General features: G+C 34.2%; 1 protein-coding gene across 1 annotated transcript in view; it reads right to left on the bottom strand.

The window, feature by feature from the left end:
• Positions 1–4,179: 4,179 nt before the first annotated feature.
• Positions 4,180–19,165, bottom strand: part of LOC115979539 (intracellular ribonuclease LX-like) — a 37,020-nt gene continuing 22,034 nt past the window's right edge. Inside the window, exon 4 of the mRNA XM_031101594.1 lies at positions 4,180–4,219. The gene's annotated coding sequence lies outside the window, so the exon portion shown is untranslated. The remainder of the gene's footprint in view (positions 4,220–19,165) is intronic.

The raw sequence follows: 19,165 nt of genomic DNA on the forward strand, positions 1-19,165 counted from the left end.
CCGCAAACAACGGAATGTTGTCCACAGCCTTTGCGATTCAGGTGGGGACTGGCAGGATGATGACAAAGTTGTTGAGGGCATCATTTTGGATTATTTTACCTCAATCTTCAGCTCAAATGACACAACTGATATGGTAGTCCTCCTTGATGCTGTCCAACCGATTGTCACCGAAGCTATGAATGACTACCTAACATGTGAGTTCAGTCCAGATGAGGTCCACAGAGCACTCAAACAAATGCACCTGAAAAAATCTCTTGATCCTGATGGTATGCCCCTTCTCTTTTATCAACACTTTTGGTCTTTAACAGGTGAGTGTGTCACAAAACCTACGCTGGATTTTCTAAACTTGGGTATTATTCCACCAAAATTCAATGAAATACATATTGTCCTCATCCCAAAAATAAAAAACCCCACAAAGATAACACAATACAGACCCATAAGTCTTAGTAATGTCATTTCTAGAATCACCTCCAAGGTCTTAGCAAACCTACTAAAACGCTTCCTCCCTTCTATCATTAAAGAAAATCAGAGTGCCTTCATGTCTGACCTTCTCATTATTGATAATGTTTTTGTGGCTTTTGAAACCATGCCTTACCTTAATAAAAAAAGAAATGGTTGTGTAGGGGAGATGGCTTTAAAACTTTACATGAGCAAAGCCTTTGATCGTGTAGAGTGGGAATGCCTTAAACAGATCATGATAAAAATGGGTTTCAATATTAGGTGGGTGGATCTTATGATGCAATGTGTTAGCTCTGTTACCTACTGCATCAAGATTAATGGCACATTCCGAGGACATATAACCCCCACGAGGGGTTTAAAACAAGGGGACCCTATATCTCATTTCTTGTTTCTTTTCTGTGTAGAAGGACTCTCAACTATGATATGCAAATCCGTGGATAATGGCCTACTTCGAGGTATGATACGCAATCACTTGGACCACATCCTCACTACATATGAACACGCCTCAGGACAATAGCTAAATCGGGAAAAGACCTCCCTTTTCTTCATCAGGAACACTCCACATGACATCCAAGAGGACATTAAAAACTGCTTTGGGGCAAAGGTTATCCGGTAACATGAAACTTACCTGGGTCTCCTATCCCTAGTAGGAAGACCAAAGGTGAACATTTTCCATGCTCTAAAGGAGAGGCTCATTACCTAACTCTTAGGATGGAAGGAAAAACTGCTCAAACAAGGAAAAACTTACCTGGTCTGTAGTTTTTGGTGGGGTCAGTCCAATGGAAAAAATAAAATGGCATGGTTGAGTTGGGAAAAAATGTTCTCTCCTAAGGAAAATGGTGGTTTAGGCTTCCGTGACCTCAAAGCTTTTAACTTGGCTCTTTTGGCAAACCAAGGGTGGTGCTTACAAAATAATCATGGCTCTGTTGTCCACCGTGTCTTCCAAGCCCACTACTTTCCCATGTACAGATTTCCTTCATGTTGAACTAGGTTCAAAACCTGCTTGCGCATGGCACAACATCATGGCTGCCCAAACCATGGTGAAATTTGGATGTAGATGGCAGATCAGTGATGGTGCGACAATGGGCATTTGGATGGGTAGGTGGCTTCTTGCACCCATAAACTTCCAAATCATCTCCACACCATGTCTCCTCCCTTAGGACTCGAAAGTATCTAGCCTCATGCACCCTACAACAGAAGAATGGAACACCTTTCTTCTGAAGCAGATTTTCCTCCCTGGCGACGTCCACACCATTTAGGGGCTTCGTGTTCCAAACAAAGTCAAGAATTTCACCTGGAAAGCTTGTCGCAATATCCTCCCCACTAAAGCCAATCTCTTCCACAAACACGTACTTAATGACTCCACTTGTGAAGCATGCAACTTAGCTGAAGAAACTAGCAGACACTTCTTTTGGGAGTGCATAAAGGCAAAAGAAGCGTGGAACGTATCAGGTATCCCTTTTGACAAAATCAGTGTCTCACATAAGACCTTTGCTGACCTCCTATGGTACCTGATCTTCATTCAACACTTCAGTCAGGACCTCCTTGAGCTAACTATTATGATTTCATGGTGCATGTGGTTCAAACACAACAGAACTAGACTGGGCAGTCCACGGAAACGACCCCAAGAGATCCTCTCTTAAGCCCATTTCATGCTAGAAGAATTCCAGCTTGCTCATCACTGACCATCTCGACTCAAGGACACCATGGACAACCTCTGGGTCCCATCAGCATACCCGTGGTATAAAATAAACACCGACGCCGCTATTTTTTCACAGACTGGAATAGTTGGCATTAGAGTTGTGATCCATGATCATATGGGTTTGGTGGTTGCTGCTTTAAGCAAAAAATTACCATTGCTGCTGGGTCCACTGGAAGCCGAAGCCAAAGCCATGGATGAAGCAGCCCTCTTTGCAACATATATATATTGGTATCAGGGATGCTATCTTCGAAGGTGACTTGCATGTTGTCTACCTCACCCTCATGGGCTCCACTCCCACCCACGCTTCAATTGTCAACATCATTGCCAGCACTCACCACAAGATGCATGGATTCTGTACTTTTAGTTTCTCACATGTTAAAAGACAGGGTAATAGACTAGCACATCTCCTAGCAAATTTTGCTAAAGGAATTGATTCTTATGTAACTTGGTTAGAGGAAACCCCCTCCTTTATTGAGTCCTCTACATTACATGATGCTATGTACTCTTCTTTGCTTCAATAAAATAGACATATTTCTTATAAAAAAAATAAGGTGACATATTTGATGTAGGGAAGACGGTTCTAAAAATGATTTTGATAATGCTACCTAGTACCACAATATTTTATATGACTTTTATCACAATTTGTTACGTGGCGAATTATGAGTAACAGAGATGTGTGAATTCACATGAATCTACTTTTTTTTTTTCATCACACACAAGTCACAACTCGTCATATAATGAGTTGGAGCATGCGAATTAAACTTACAAGCTCGGATCATTTATCTGGCACCAATTTCTTTTTTGATAACAGAAAAACTTATCTGACACCAATTTATCTATTTACTATTGTTAGTTTTTAATGCCAATTGGCAGTGGCTGTAAATTCACCCAAAAACTTCACTCAATTATCTACTTACTATTTGAATTCATTTTCAAAGTTGGGGTGAGCATATGCATATGGATGATACTTGTTTAGATTGATTACAAGTCCGGTATATTAATACAAACACAATATGAAAAAAAAAAAATATATATATATATATATATATATATATATATATATATATATATATATATATATATAGGGCACGATTAATTGTCATACAAACATTCTTTTAATAAAAAGAAAAAAAAGAGTAGTTTTGGACCCTTCTGGTGAGACATTCAATATAAACATCTTTTTGGCAGGATTAAACCAAAATGTTTTAGTGTTCTCTATGGATTTTAAAGGGCACTGATGCTAATGCTATAGGTTAAGTGATATTGTGTCAGTACAAGATTAATTCTTCCCCGTTTAGTGCACCCCTTTAATGAAGCAGCTTTGGGGATTCTATTTCTTCCAACCATAAAAAATTGATTATTGATTTATTTCTTTAAAATTTCCTTGCATCAATCATAAATCCAAAACACCAAAGTTGTGGCTTCTCATAATGGAAATAGACATGCATAACCGAGCTCAAACTCTTTCAGTAATTTATAATTGTCTAGATCAGAGCATCTCTCACCATGGTATTAGTTGCTTCAATATCAACATTTCCAATATTGAAACTCATTCTCGTTCAAAGTTACAAGCACTACGATTCCTTTCAAAGATTACAGTCATTGTCTAATTGTAACTGACTAGTTGTTACTAATCAATTAATGTCTTTAGTCATATATATGGGTGTTTCTTATATTATATTCAACTGTGGGTCTGCTTTCTCTCACCAAATGTAACTATTGATAATGATAATAAATACCCAAGGGAGCCCTTCTCATGATAAGGCGCGCATATTTTAATTTGTGTGTGTACACAAAGATGAAGATATACAAAAGCAAATTACCAGTAAATATGTAAAACAAAATTTAAGTTCCAACCATGCACACCAGTAAGTGTATTTATTTAAGTTCGAAGCAAAACACACATTAACATTATAGACCCAAAAGTTCCAACCACAACATACATATAATTCCATTTAATTATCAAATTATTGTAGATAGATATAATTGCTTTTCTAGAAAGACCATTAATTAGTTATTCATTCTGCATGTCATGCATCTTTTAATTCCACCTTAAGCCTGCAGAAAAAGTAGGGTAACAAAAACAAAATTAGAGATTGCAAAAAGGATTTTATAGTAATTGAAGAAAAAGAAATACACAAGAAAACTAAAAGAAATAAGCAAAATATCTAAAAGAAAACATACAGTAGAGGGAGGAGTTAACTTGCCAGGGTATCGAATTTCTGCCGTTTCATCCTCGCCACATTCAATGAATTTGGTTGGCGGACAACCCAAAGCAACTCCTTTTTTGTCAACACAGAAGTAAATTTCCAACAGCTGAAACTTACGGTCTTTTTTATTGCACTTGAATTGTATAACTTTTTTATCTTCCTTATCTTTCGCTAGCGCTGCTTTAAATTTGTCGTAGTTCGTTGAGTAGGGCTTGAACCCGGGTGTATAAGCTGAGGATGGCAGAAAAATGATAAAATACAATATAGATCAAAACAAACAAGAAGGTAGAATTTTTAAAAAATAATCTTATTTAGATGTCAAAAATAATAACATGAATCAGTGGTGGCTCTAAGAATTTTGCTCAGGGTGTTCCTTGGGTACGTGGTTTTCTTATCAAATATTTGTTCATAATTTTAGCAAAATAATAAATAATAAACTATAAGTTCATTTGAAATATTAATAAAATTATTAATTATTGTTATTTAGTTGTTTCATTAATTTGTTTGACTTTTATAAATTATAATTTGTTATATTGTTATTTCATTAATTATTAAATTATTAATTGTTGTTTAGCATAACATAATTTAATTTGTTTGTCTTTTATAATGTATTGGTTAATTAAATTATTAATTATTGTTTATTAGTTGCTTCCTCCCATTAATTATTGGTTAATTAAATTATTATTTATTAGTTGCACTAGCACACACCCCATGTGCATTTACTTCCCCCAATTCAAATATCCCACCCCGACCCCATGCCTCCATCCACCCCCACCATGGTTTTAAAAATCGGTACGGTGAAAGAATCAAAAAAGGGACTGGTTACCGATTTTCTGGTTGGATCAGGGTTCGACTGGTGGTCAAACCGGTGATGTCATAAATAATTTAATTAATAAATAAATAATTATAAAAAATAATAAAATTAAATAAATAAGAATATAGCTACCAATATTTACTTAAAAAAACATATAAAATTTTAGAAGTATTTTCAAGTTAAATTTAACTCAAATTAAAAGAAAAATAAATTATCATTTTTTAGTGGAAGAAAAAGAAGTTAACCTAAACAAACTACCAAAAAAAAAAGGTTGTGGTTTTAAAGTTTTATAATCATATATAATTTTCAGTATTTTTAACAAAACCATTATTTAATTTAAAAATATTTATCTATGTTAATATAATTTCACATCTAAGTATTTCTTCTAAAAAAATTGTATTTATTATAAAAATATTTTATGCTTGTCTTGAATATTGCAATAACCTTACTGGTGTACGAAGTGCAAATAATTCAGATTCTTTGCCTTTAATTGACCACTCAAACCCACGTAATTAAGCCATATCACAAACGTATTTCTCATAAATTAAAAAAAAAAAGAAAAAAAAAGAATAAAGTGGTCTGCCTCTCCCACCTAGCCATCAACGTGGCCAAAGGATATCCACCCACATTTATACCAAACTTTTTAAAAAGATTGTCCTCTCCTCTCCTTATCTAAAATGTCTAAACAAATTTGCTCAATTCTCTCTCTCACTCTGAAGAAGAAGCAGCGGCAGAGCTGCAGTTTCCTCTCTTTCTCTGTTTCCTCCGAAGCCTAGTTCGGCTCCTCGCCCAAATTAAGAGATATTTCTTATTTCATAATCATTTTCTCACATATTCTCTATTACAATTTTTTTTTTCCAGATTTTCTGTTACAATTTTTTTTTTTTTTAAGATTTTAGTTCAAAATTTGTTTGGCATAAATAAAAGTTTGAGGGTGTTCCTAATTTTTTTTTAAGGGTAGATAAATAAAAAATTTTAAATTATTATATATAATTTTTTTTTTCTTCAGGTTGGGAACCCCTGAACCAAACATGGCACCGCCACTTACGTGAATGTTGTAGCTTCGTTGTCATAGTTGCTAAAAAGAAACTTGAAGAGGATAAAAATGAAGCCCAACAGGCCTTGTAAAATGGGCCTGACGGATCCATGTCCATGGGCCGAAAAAGGGCAAGCCCAACTCATGCAAAGGTCCATTGTGAATAAATGCTACGAATAACTTAGGTGGAATCCCAACGGAAGTAGAATCCAAGCGCGAAGAGGATTCCGGAAAATATGCGCATTAATGAAGATCTTCTCTACAAGGGAATGGCTTGTCCATCACGTTTTGAGATTAATAAAGAAGATTCCTATAAGGAAAAGACTTTCACTTCAAGGAAGAGAGATCATCCCTCTACTACTATAAAAACCCCAATACCCTCACCAACCAAGGTACGCATAATTTACCCTTCTCTAGCACTTTAGAGTTGCGAGAATAATTCTAACTTGACCTTTGGAGTGTATTCGGCTGGCACCACACCGATGCTCTCTGTTAGGTCTTTTTTCTTCTTATTGTGCAGGTGACTCTTTCGAGCGATAGGATCGTGTAGCACACTGGTGATTTTTACGGCATCATCAGTTGGCGCCGTCTGTGGGAAAGACTGTTTAGCCAGACTAATCGCCTCCTGAACACAAGAGTTGCATGGTACTCACTCGCTCGATGGCTACCACCAACAACTTTCAAGGAGACGAGCTGCCGCGATCCACCGCCTTGGAGAGGCAGGTCCAAACCCTCATGGCTGCAGTGGAACGTCTCACAAAACAGAGCCATGATCTGGAGGAATAGCTACGTCAAAGGGACACAGGACACAATGTTCAAGAGGAAAACCAAGAAGACAGTTCCGAACGAAGGGAACAAGAAAGGCCAGAGGGCAGTAACGCACCGAGCAGACCAGAGCGGCAAAACTTGAGCCTTCCATCTCTCATGGATACGGCTCCACCACCCATTGTCGTAGAGATGCAGGCGATGAAGGAACAAATGGAGGTTATGATGAACGCCCTCAAGGGACGAGGTGTCCAACGACCTTGATGACTTAGTAAACAGAACCGACTCACCGTTTACTACATTCGTCAATTCCTTTCCCCTGCCACAAAAATTTCACATGCCACTGATTGAAAGCTATGACGGGGTTAAGGACCCCCTTGATCACCTAGAAACCTTCAAAACCTTGATGCACCTCCAAGGAGTACCAGATGAGATCATGTGTAGGGCCTTCCCTACGATGCTGAAGGGTTTTGCAAGAATTTGGTTCAGTAGATTGACGCCAAATTCAATCAACACTTTCAAGGAGCTGAGCACCCAATTCACGTCACATTTCATTGGAGAACATGGGTACAAGAGATCTATGGCGTGCTTAATGAGCATCAAATAGCGAGAAGACGAGACGCTGAGGTCCTACATAACACGATTCAATAAGAAGGCCCTTTCAATTGACGAAGCAGATGATAAGATACTCGTAGCAGCATTCACAAAGAAGTTACGAAAGGGTAAGTTCTTGTTTTCTTTGTACAAGAACGACCCAAAAACCACGTCGAATGTGTTTTATAGAGCCACCAAATACATGAACGCGGAAGATGCACTATTGGCCCGAGAAGAGAAACCCAGAAAGAGGGAAAGATAGGAGGACACACGACAAGACAGGGGGCGAAAGATAGCCAGGATCAGAGACCGACAAGATGAAAGACGCTCTAGACCCCCCAATGGGAAATTCACAAGCTTCACCCCATTGACAGCACCGATAGATCAAGTCTTAATGCAGATTAAAGATAAAGGAGCCCTGAAGTTCCCTGGTAAGCTAAAAGGAGATCCCAGTAAGAGGTAAAGGGACAAGTATTGCCGCTTCCACCGTAATCATGGGCACGACACAACCAACTACTACGATCTGGAATAGCAGATTAAGGCCCTCATTAGATAGGGGAAGCTCCAAAGGTTCGTCAACAAGGAGAGAGCCGATCCGCCACAGGTTCAGGCCCCACGACGGGAGGACGAGCTCCCTAGGCCACCTATAGGGGACATAAGAAAGATCGTAAGGGGCACAACCACTGCAGGTTCTTCCAAAAGAGCCCACAAGACCTACATCAGGATGGTCCATACCGTCCAGCTTACAGGCTCCGTACCTAAGATGCCACGGGCAGATAACCCCACCATCGAGTTCTCAGAGGATGACGCTCGGAGACTCCATCACCCGCATGACGACGCGCTAGTGGTCAGCTTGCAAATAGGAGACTACAAAGCTTTTGTGTCACTTCCTCGATTTCAAGTGGGACAAGTTTGGGGGTTTTTTATTTTTTTCATTTTATCCTTAATATTTTTCTAAAAATTACCATCTATCTAACACAATAAAGGGTCCCCTTATTTTTTTTAAATTATCATGTATTTTTAAATATTAGACACCCCAAATTTAGAGTGATTCCCCAAAAATACAAGAGTTAACTCCTAAAAAAATAAAAAATAAAAAGACTAACTAACTTGGTAGCCTTTGAAAAAAAGGGAACCCTGAAAATAATTTAGTTTTTAATACCCAAAAAAAGAAAAATACTGCTAGAATAGTGTTTTTCCTTTTAGTTATTTCTTCTTTTATTTGGTATTTATTGAGTTTAAGTATTGATTTTTTTATAAAAGCAGCCATTTTATTTTTCTACAAAAAGAATAACAAAAAAAGAGAAGGCTTCAATTTTCCAAAAGTTTCTTTAATATTTTTAGTATTTCCCATAATATTTCAAATTCAAACAAATAAAATAATTTTCAATTAAAATGTATGTGAAATCCAACTATTAGATTACACATTTTCATCATTCTAACGAGCATGTTTAATTTTGTTTTAATTGGATATTATGGTTATTCTATCAATAAATGCATATTTTGGGTATAATTTTAAGATACAAAAAAATTGAAATCTAAATATTTTAATAGATTAGATACTTATTAATCTCTAATTGTTCTAAATTTTTGCAAGTATGAAGGGTACAAAAAAAATTAATCAAACAAGAGATTTGTTAAAATTTGCATTAAAAAAATACAAATAACTCGAACAAATCAAATAAATAAATAGATGTAAGATTACAAGTATTTTGTAATCCTATATTCACAAAAAACTTGTAATCTTATTAAACTAGTATGTAACTCATACTTACGCACGAGAATGGTGAATTATAGTGACACTATTGATGTTAATTTGAGTTATTAAACATATAAAATATTAGTTCACCCAAGACATTTGTAGATACTAAAAAAGTTTTTCCTTGCAAATTTCACGATATTAGTTATACCAAGTTTCTCATTACAGTGCTATTAATTATATAATTTAAAAAATCACTATTAGATACTACACATACAATATCAATTCACAATCATTGTCCATGAAATTCTACTAAATACAATACAACATAAAAGAATAAATTGTTCCAATAGTATCTCCTAAATTGAATGGAGATAGGTGTAAGAGATCGTTCAGTTCAATTACAATTTGCTAGGTCCAAGATCTTCGCATACATTATATCTAAATAAAAACAACAAAAAAGATATGCTCATTAGTTCAAAGAAAAAATAATAGCAAAAATTTTAAAAATCTAATTTGTATGTAAAGCTAACTAAAGAAAAGGCTAAAAGAACACTATCTAAGATGCCAAGATTTAGGCTTGAATTTGTTGTATTTACCACCCGCTCATCATCATAAGCTTGACATCATCTTAAGCTTGACATCAATGCCACTAATTGAAAAAACATACCAAATAATAATGCCTAAATTAAAAGATTGAAAAAAAAAAAAGAGACGATGAATATATATTTACCACAGTTGACATCTTGAATAGATGACTTATGAAGTCATTTAAGTCCATTGGTCTTTATAAATCCGCTGAAAGAATATTCATGAACATTTTATAAGAAATAAAAGAAAAGAATTTTGTATTAACAAAACTGTTCCATAACAAAGACAAAACATTTTTGCTAGTAATTATTCCAAAATTACCTGCATCACTATGTTTCAAAAAAATTTGGAAAAGAATCCGCAAAAATTTCTTTGGCTATCCCTGTTCAATCAAACGAAACACAAAGATCATCACTATTAAAAGAACTAAAAGATCAGCAACCATTTCCAATACCTACACTTCAAACATCCATCTGTATATACAACATTTGATATGGCTTTAAAAATATATTCACCACAAACAGGACATGCCCCAGGAAATCATTCATGCTTAAAGCACATTCCTATTCTTATTGTAAACAGATGTGGATATCATAAGCGTGTTTTGCTGACTTGAAATCATGAAAACAAACCAGATATTGATGTGAACCATTTGGTGATATTCAAAGTATGTCTACCAAACCACTTATAGAAATATAGGTTGACAAATCAAATCCTACCAAACCACATTCTTCAATCATACTTAGTCTTTTAGTTCTAAAGGGTCATCTAACAGCCAAAAAATCCAAACAACTAAAGGGCTATTATTATGGAATAATAATTTAGGAGAAAGAAAATTCGAAAAATTACTCAAGGTGAAAGTCAATACCGAAGGTAAATTTTAGTTAAGTCAGGCATACTTTTACTATTTCCTAGCCCAAGATATATTTGGCTTCAAGGTTCTTATTCTGGATGAAATTTGCAAATAATGCACCAACTGATTGTTAAATCTTAAAGTAAATAACAATCTGAGCTATTTCCTTGATCCTACTCCTGAATGAGAAATAAATACTATCAATCTAAATTTATGGGTTTATATAATGACATACCAAATCAATCAAAGCATACACCACTCCTCCAACAACACCAGCAATTATGTAGCTACTTAAGCCTCCAAAAGCAGCACCAACATCAGCTATGCAGCAACTTAAGTTGAGCATTATTGCCACCAACCATGAACATTGGTTCAGCCATCATAAATCCTGAAAATCAGTCTCATTCTGGTAAAAACCCGAACATAGAAAATCATTGCATCAAATCAAATCATTGCCAAACTCAAGAAGAATATTATGCAATAATAAATCATGACAGATCATATTTAACCCTTGCATCAAAACTTTCCTTGTAACTTGTATAATCCTACTTGTACAGCTATAAGTAAATATCAATGACAGTCATTCTAATCTGGAGAATTATTTCCAAAAACCTTGAACTTTGATTTTTTATATTATACGTAGTTGAGAAACATTTAAAACTCTAGAATTTTATCTTAGCTTATTTTCCTTCATTTTCTCAATTACTAAACAATAGGTAAAAAAAAGGATTAATGCATTAAATTAAAATATAGTAAGCTATTTTATTACTTAACAATATAGAATATGTTAAGAGTCATCAAGCAACACCCGTGATGCTACTGCTGAAGTTGAGTTGCTGCCATAGCTATTATTGTTGATGTTGCCTAACATACACCTGTCCTAAGCCGCTGCATTAGAGTTAGGGAATTGTTAGTCTTTTACCATAGAAGCTGTTAACATCTGTTAATTGCTGTCAGTTAGTTAGTTAGATAGGTTGTTAGAATGCAACATACATGGCTTTACTTGGAATAGCTTTGAATCCTCAAGAAAAACGGATATAAGTGGTTTGCTAGAGTGGTGATTGTAAGGACCATTGAATGAAATAAGCAACAGTTTGTCTCCTAATCTTCTCTATTCTCTCTAAATCTTATTTCTCATTCTTGGAGGCCAGTTGCCTCGAATCAGGTATTTCTCATAGAATCTACTCACTCTGGGGTAGATTCTTATCAAAATAGCTTATGTTTTGACCATGTTGTGTGTTTGAAGTTAATGGAATTCTTAAAATAATCAGATATGAATTACATATTATGTTAAAGCTTTAAGCATAAAATTTTGTGGAAGGTAAAAGAGACAATAATAATGAATTGTTTTAAAGTTAGTCCAATTAGTTTGGCAATGTGTAGTAGCTAAAATTTATTTGCACATAGGCTATTAGATTTTCTATCAGACATTTCAACAAACATTTGGCATTCAAATATGCTTCAAAACACAGTTCTAATACATGGATAGGAGATGTTAGTTAAGAACTCAAGCATGGATACCTTTTTTTTTTTAATTTTTTTTTTGTGAACACGTGGAACAAGAACAATTGAATGTATAAGAGAGGACGCTATTTTTTGTGATACTGATTTACAATAATGTTTTATGCTCACTATGAAGTAGGTTACTCAGTACATATCTGATGAGACAGGAGAGAGGTACCAAATTGCAAAGTTGTGAGAATGTCCTTGCAATATCAAACCAAAGTATTTTAAAGATGTTAACAGTACTATAGAAAGTGAAATAGATTATAACAAAAAAAAAGTGATTATTACAAAAAAAAAAAAAAAAAAAAAAATTCCAAAGTCTAAAGGCAACCAAAGGAAAAAGACCCACAAATACAAACCCACCAAAATTTAGGCACTTAAAAGCATATAGAGTAGAAAGCAGCAATGTAAAAGATTTTTAAAAAAAAGTAAAATAAATAAAATTACAATGAAGACAATGGTCGTGGAGGAGGAGGACATAACGTGTGGGGGCTGAAGTGCATCTAATCAATTATTGGGCATAGGGAAAGAAAAAAGGGTTTGAAGGAGGGGTAGAGGGAGGCCAAGAGATTCAAATATAGGAAAATAGATATATATATATATATATATATATATATATATATATATATATATATATATATATATATATATTTAAAGAGAAAGGAACATGGTTGTAAATAAAAAGGAAAGAACCTAAATAGATTGAAACAACAGCGTAGGTGTGGCCTTTGTGTCATGTGCTGCTGAAGAAAACCCACCCTTTCAATTCTTTTCCTATAATTCTCCGTCTTTTTCACATCTTCTCATATTGGAATTCGATCATGCCCTTCTTTTCCTCATCTCTCTCACAAGCCAATTTAATTTAAAACCTTAATTAAAAAAAAAAAAAAAATCTAATCCAAACATCTAAATCAAAACCAATCAAATCTTAGAAAAAAAAAAAAAAAAAAAAAAAAAAAAAAAAAAAAAAAACCTTACCAAGTGGTGGCCAGACGGTAGCGGCAACTTTCATATAGAACTCTCTCTCTTGCGGTGGCCTCAGATAAGTCCAAGCATCAGTAGTTTATAGACTCTCGGTGATCTCTCAATTTCTCATTCTTTCACTCTTAAGAAAAAAAGTTTCATCTTTTCTTTCGGAAAATAAAAAATCTTTAACGCAATGAACTTTGACCCCTCGGTATTGACAATTTCACAATAATGTAATTTTCGCATCAAATATTTTGACTCCTCGAAAACACAGTGATTTAACGAGAATGTACACTGGAAGGATAATTATATGTGAAACTGTGTTAAGTAAACGGTTAATACCAAAATAGTGTAGGGTTTGAGTTTTTAGAAGCGCGAAAAACTATGACTTTTTCTCTTTTAACATGTATACATGTCAGAATTTTAAGCTTGCTTTTTTTCTAACGTGTAACACGTACACATGTATACATGTCAGGATTTTAAGCTTGCTTTTTTTCTAACGTGGTAGCACGTTCTTAATTATAGGAAAATGCTTCTGCTTTTATATATAGTATTAGATTTTGTAAATTTGAATATACTATTGAATGTAATTACCATTGCTTTTATATAGTTTATGATTAATCTAAAATTGTTAGGAAAATTCTTAAATTTTTAACTAAGGATTTTAGACCCAAAATGATTGTCATAACTGAAAGTAAAGATGTTGATCCTATCCCTATAGATGAACTTGTAGGATCTTTTCAGTCCTATGAATCTGACTTACCAAAGACTAATAAATCCAAATCTATGGCTTTAAAAACTATTGATGATGTTGAAGATTATGGATTTGATGATGAACTCTCATCTACTAAGATTGCTTATCTTGCCAAGAACTTTAGAAATTTTCTAAGAAATAATAATAGGAGGGCAAGAAATAGAAACACTGCTGATTCTAAGAATGTTAAGAAGAATGACATTGCTAAAAACAATAATGCTCAAAAATCTAAAGATAGAGAGGTTAATCTTCAAATAATTCTTTAGGACAATAGTGTTATGGTTGTCAGGGTTATGGTCATATGAAAACTAAGTGTCCAACCTTCTTGAAGTCAAAAGGTAAGGCTATGGCTGCTACTTTGAGTGATGATGAAGTTTTTGATCATGAGTCTGAAAGTGATCAAGAAGGGAATTTCATGGCTTTCACTGCTATTGTTGAAGTAAGTGAAATTGAGACTGCTGATGAGAACTCTTTTGATAAGGAACTCTCTGAGAATGCAGATTTGTAGGGAGCTTATAACAAGCTTTGCAAGATAGTAGCTAAAGATGCTATGAGTGTTGAATTAGGTCTGAAAAAGATAAACACTCCTGAACAAGAAAAGAAGAATTTTCTGCTAAAGTTGTTTGATGCTAATGAACTCTTGAACTCTGTTAAGATTGAGAACATGTCTTTGCTTGAAAAAGTTAAAAGTTTAGAATTAAAATTATCTATTTCTAGAGAACAAATAGATAGAACTTCTACCTCTAAACTAGATGAGATGTTGCATGTTCAAAAGTCTGTTTCTGATCAGACTAGTCTAGGGTTTGTTAAGAATGGATCTACAATTGTAGTGAATACTCCTAAGTTTGTGCCTGCTACATCATCTTCTGTTGTTCGTCAAACTCTTTCTAATGTTAAGTTTCATAATGTAGTATCTCCTGCTTCTAGAAGAACTAGAGTAGATCTGAGTGTGTCTGAATCTAAAAATTCAAATCAATCTGGAAGCAAGGAAAACCACAAACCTTAGTGATTCTGTCACTTTTGTGGTAGAGTTGGGCATACTAGACCAAATTGCTTTAAGTTGCAAGCTTTAAAGCAATCTCCCAAACAAAAAGTGCATGTGCCAAAAGCACAAGATCTTGTTGCACTTATTCATGAGTTGGTAAAGGTTCTTAACCTTTATACCAATACTGGAGCTGAAATTAAGACAAATCCCAACTCCAAGTTTGCATCTAAAAGGGTTTGGATGCAAAAGACTCAATCTCAATAAGTCTGTTTGACATGGTCCTTGTGTTAATTATTTCTATCTTTTATGACCAAAATTGTTTTTCTTTAGGATTGCATTTGCATAACATTCATACATTTCATTCTAGGTTTCTTTTATTTTATGTTTTTCAGTTTTTTTTTTTTTTTTTAAAAAGAAGATCAGAAAATAAAAAATAAAAAAGTTTTTGTATTATGCGTCTTCAAGATGTGTAATTGAGGTTGGCCTATGAAATTTGCATTTCATGACTATGTACCTTGTTTAACTTTGATGAGCTTTATTTTTTCTACACTTTGCTAGTTTGTGCTATGTAGTGCTTATATTGTGTGAGTTGTTTATGGTTTTTAAACACATTCTCTTGATTTTGAAGTCACATTCTTTTGATTGTAAAGACTAAAAAATCCTAGGAGAAAGGCATAAATAACTATCTCACCACTGTTACATGCCAATCATGAACACATGTGTGCAAAACATAAAAGCCATGCTCGGTAAGGTGTAGCACTTGCACAACAAAATTCTTAAGGTATTATTGTATATTAGTTAAAAGAAGCAAAATAAAAAAATAAAACAAAACAAAACAAAAAGAAAAATATTCTTCAAAAAAAAAAATTGCATGGTTGCAAGCATGTTTTCTAGGAGATGTGGGAGTTATATGATATAACTCTTTAGGTGATAGTCACTTTAAAACTTATGTGATGGATAATGTAGAAAGTGTGTTTATTCTCTGATTACATGTACCACCATGTGAGTATCTCATGCACTAGCTAGTTGCACACACCACAAGCAAATCTTTGTTAAACATTGTACATGTAATTGAGTGTTATGTTTTGTGGCTTACCAAAATTAAATTTCTTGAAGTGTTTAATGCATTTTGGGGAGTGAGAAAAGATAAGAGTGAGGAAATTTGTTAAAGTTGAATTTCTATTTGAAAATTTTGGTTTTGAAGTCATGAACATTCATGTCATATCATAAAAATAGTTTTTCAAATGATTTTGCAAAAAAAAAAAAAAATTCTAGAATTTTTCAAAATTTCTGTCTCTTTGAAATTCAACCGATCGAGTTTGTTTTTCGACCGATCGAATTGTGAAGGGAAAAAATGGCTTTTTCTTTTAAAGGTCTTGGGTTCCCTCGATTCTTGCCCAATTCCTCTTGACCAATTGAGCCTGTTTTCATGTGATTTTCGATTCCTGCTCGATTCCTCTCGATCGATTGAATCTCAAATTTTAAAAACAAAAAGGAATTAGATCTGACTTTTTCAAAAGTTCTTTTTTTGTCTATTTCTTCGATTCCTCTTATGATCCCTCTTCTCAATTTTTTTTTTTTTTTTGGTCATTTTTGTGGTCTAAGCTTCAAAGGTTTTCTTCATCTAATTAAGGTAAGACTATTTCAACCTTCATTTTTCATCTTTTTATGTTTACATGCATTTTTCATGATTTTTTTTTTTTTTTTTTTAAAGTTTTCGCACATTAGAGTTTTTGATGAAAATAGGGTTTTTGATCAATTTTAAACCTTGGGTTTTTGTTCATGCATCACTTAAACATGTTTCACATGCTTTAATTTGAAAATTTTTGAGTATATTTGAGAATTTTGAAATTAGGGTTCTAAGTTCTTGAGAATTTGGGAGTTTTTGTGAAATTGGGCAAAATTGAGTGAAATTGGCTTCTGATATTGATGAATTGAGTTATTATAACTTGTAGTTTACTTGTTAATGTGTTCAATTTGTCAATATAAGGATTTTTTTAGAATTGATTGGTTTTCAAATTGGGGATTTTCTAAAATTCTTGAAATTTCCTTTGTCAATTTATCAAATTGTGATGATTTTGGACTGTTTAAAGGCATTTAACTGTAATGCATCATATAGTTTTCAAATTGCATGTTATCTTGTCTCTAATCCTTTTTATGCAGTCTGCCTTTGGTCTTTTTGTTGTTTTTGTTCTTGTTTCTAATTCTTAGTCATGGCTCCTAAGGTTAGGAAGTTCAAAACTAGAGCAAATAGGAACCTAGAGTCTTCCTATTCTTGTTCTGCTCATTTTGACAATGTTAGGTTTCTCACTGATAAGTGTGAAGACACTTATGAGACCTTGACCAAATATAGGTCTACCTGGGATGAAAGGGATATAGTTTTGAGTGAGCTAGACCTTTCTATTCATAGGAAATTCGTGTCTAGGAATTGGGTTTCCTTGTGTGAGGTGTCTGATCCTCCTGCTGTTGCTTTGATTAGAGAGTTTTACTCTAATCTTTCTGTGTATTCTGAGGCCACAGGTGGTCATTACTTGACTTCTTGGATTAGAGGTCACGAATTCACAATTAATAAGCAAAGAATGTCTGAAGCTTTAGGAGTGCCTATTGTACGTAAACCCACATACCCATACACTAACTTTCCTGCTGTTGATGACGTGATGTCACTTCTTTGTGGTTGTCTTGTTTCTTGGGTTTCTGAACCAAGAATCAATTCTTGTGAGTTCACTGAGCTTAATTCTTTATACTTAAGAATTACACGTCATAACATCTATCTAATTTCACATGTTCATATAGTTCCTATAGAGAGATGTGCTTTTCTTTATGCTTTTGTAATTGATGGTTCTATGTGTTTTCCTTCCATGTTTATTCAAACCATTGTTGATATTTCTAGGAGTAAGGGTAAGAGTCAGAAGTTGTTCTTTCCTATGTTCATTTTTAGGACTTTAAAGTTTTTAGGGTTATTAGGTTTTTCTCCTCTAGAGTTAGTACACATTACTGCCCCTATAGAAGCCACCAATCTTAGACAAAGACAGGCGCAAATGAAGAGTCCTAAGCCAAGCACTAGGACTTCTAAGAGACCACAAGGTGATGTTGCTACTACCTCTGGTGCTATGCTATCTAGTGAAGAGGCATTTGTGGATCCGACTGCTGCTGTGGATCCTACTGGTGGTGTTGAGGATGTTGATCCTACTGTTACTCCTCCACTTTCACTCCATGCTATGATGCAGTCCATCATGACTACTTAGGCTGCTCATGGACAGTTGCTTGATGAGCTGTTGACGAAGGTTGCCTCTTTGAGAGCCGATTTTCCGAATTACAGGAGTTCTTTTCCACCTCCTCCACCCTTTGAGGAATGATTTTGCCTTTGGCAATGTGTAACAAAAAGAAGGAGTAGATTTAGGACTTTTTGTACATAGGGGGAGTAGACTTATTTTGTTTAGGGGGAGTTTTGATCTATTTACATATCAGTTTTTTTATGTATTTTGTTTATTTATCTTTGCGTTTATTTATTTGTTATGTCTTTGATTCACAAACATTGTTATGATTATTGACTATGATAGTTAATGATGATGAGATTATTCATTTTGATGTGTTCACTATCTATTTATGTGTTTTGTAAATTCAAAGTCTAAATTTTGTTTTAGTATGTTCTACTGTATTTTCCACACATGCGTTTATGGTTTGTTTTCAGTGTTTCAGGAATTTACAGGTTAATTCTTTCTACAACTGCTATCTATTGTAGCAACTAATAGTTAGCAGTTGTATAAGATTTGTATTAGGGCAACCATTTGTATTTGAGCTGGTAATTGATTTAAGCATTACATATTGTATGTGTGTTTTGTCACAGATTACTGAAGGGGGGAGATTGTTAGGTTCTAAAAATTTAGAATTAAATATTGTTAGGACATATGTGATTCAATGCTAGGAACATATGTCACTTTCTTATGTAATTGGCTAATCCTTTGACAAAACGCACTTTACTTGTAATTGGATAGATCTAGGATGTGTTTAATGCTTCAAGAAACCTTGTTTCAAGTTCAAGTGTTAAAGCCATGCAAGTTTGTCCAAGAATCAAGTGAGAAAGTGCTATTTATTAAAGCTCAACAGTTATATCTATCGAGGTTTAAAAAGTTGTGAAGTCCAAAGCTTGATAGTTATCTTGATAGATACCCTATCTATCAAGATTTATGAAGTTCAAATTTTCAGTTCTGATTTTCATCAAATCCGTGAA

Source organism: Quercus lobata, chromosome 3 (assembly GCF_001633185.2).
Source record: "Quercus lobata isolate SW786 chromosome 3, ValleyOak3.0 Primary Assembly, whole genome shotgun sequence".
Lineage (NCBI taxonomy): Eukaryota > Viridiplantae > Streptophyta > Magnoliopsida > Fagales > Fagaceae > Quercus > Quercus lobata.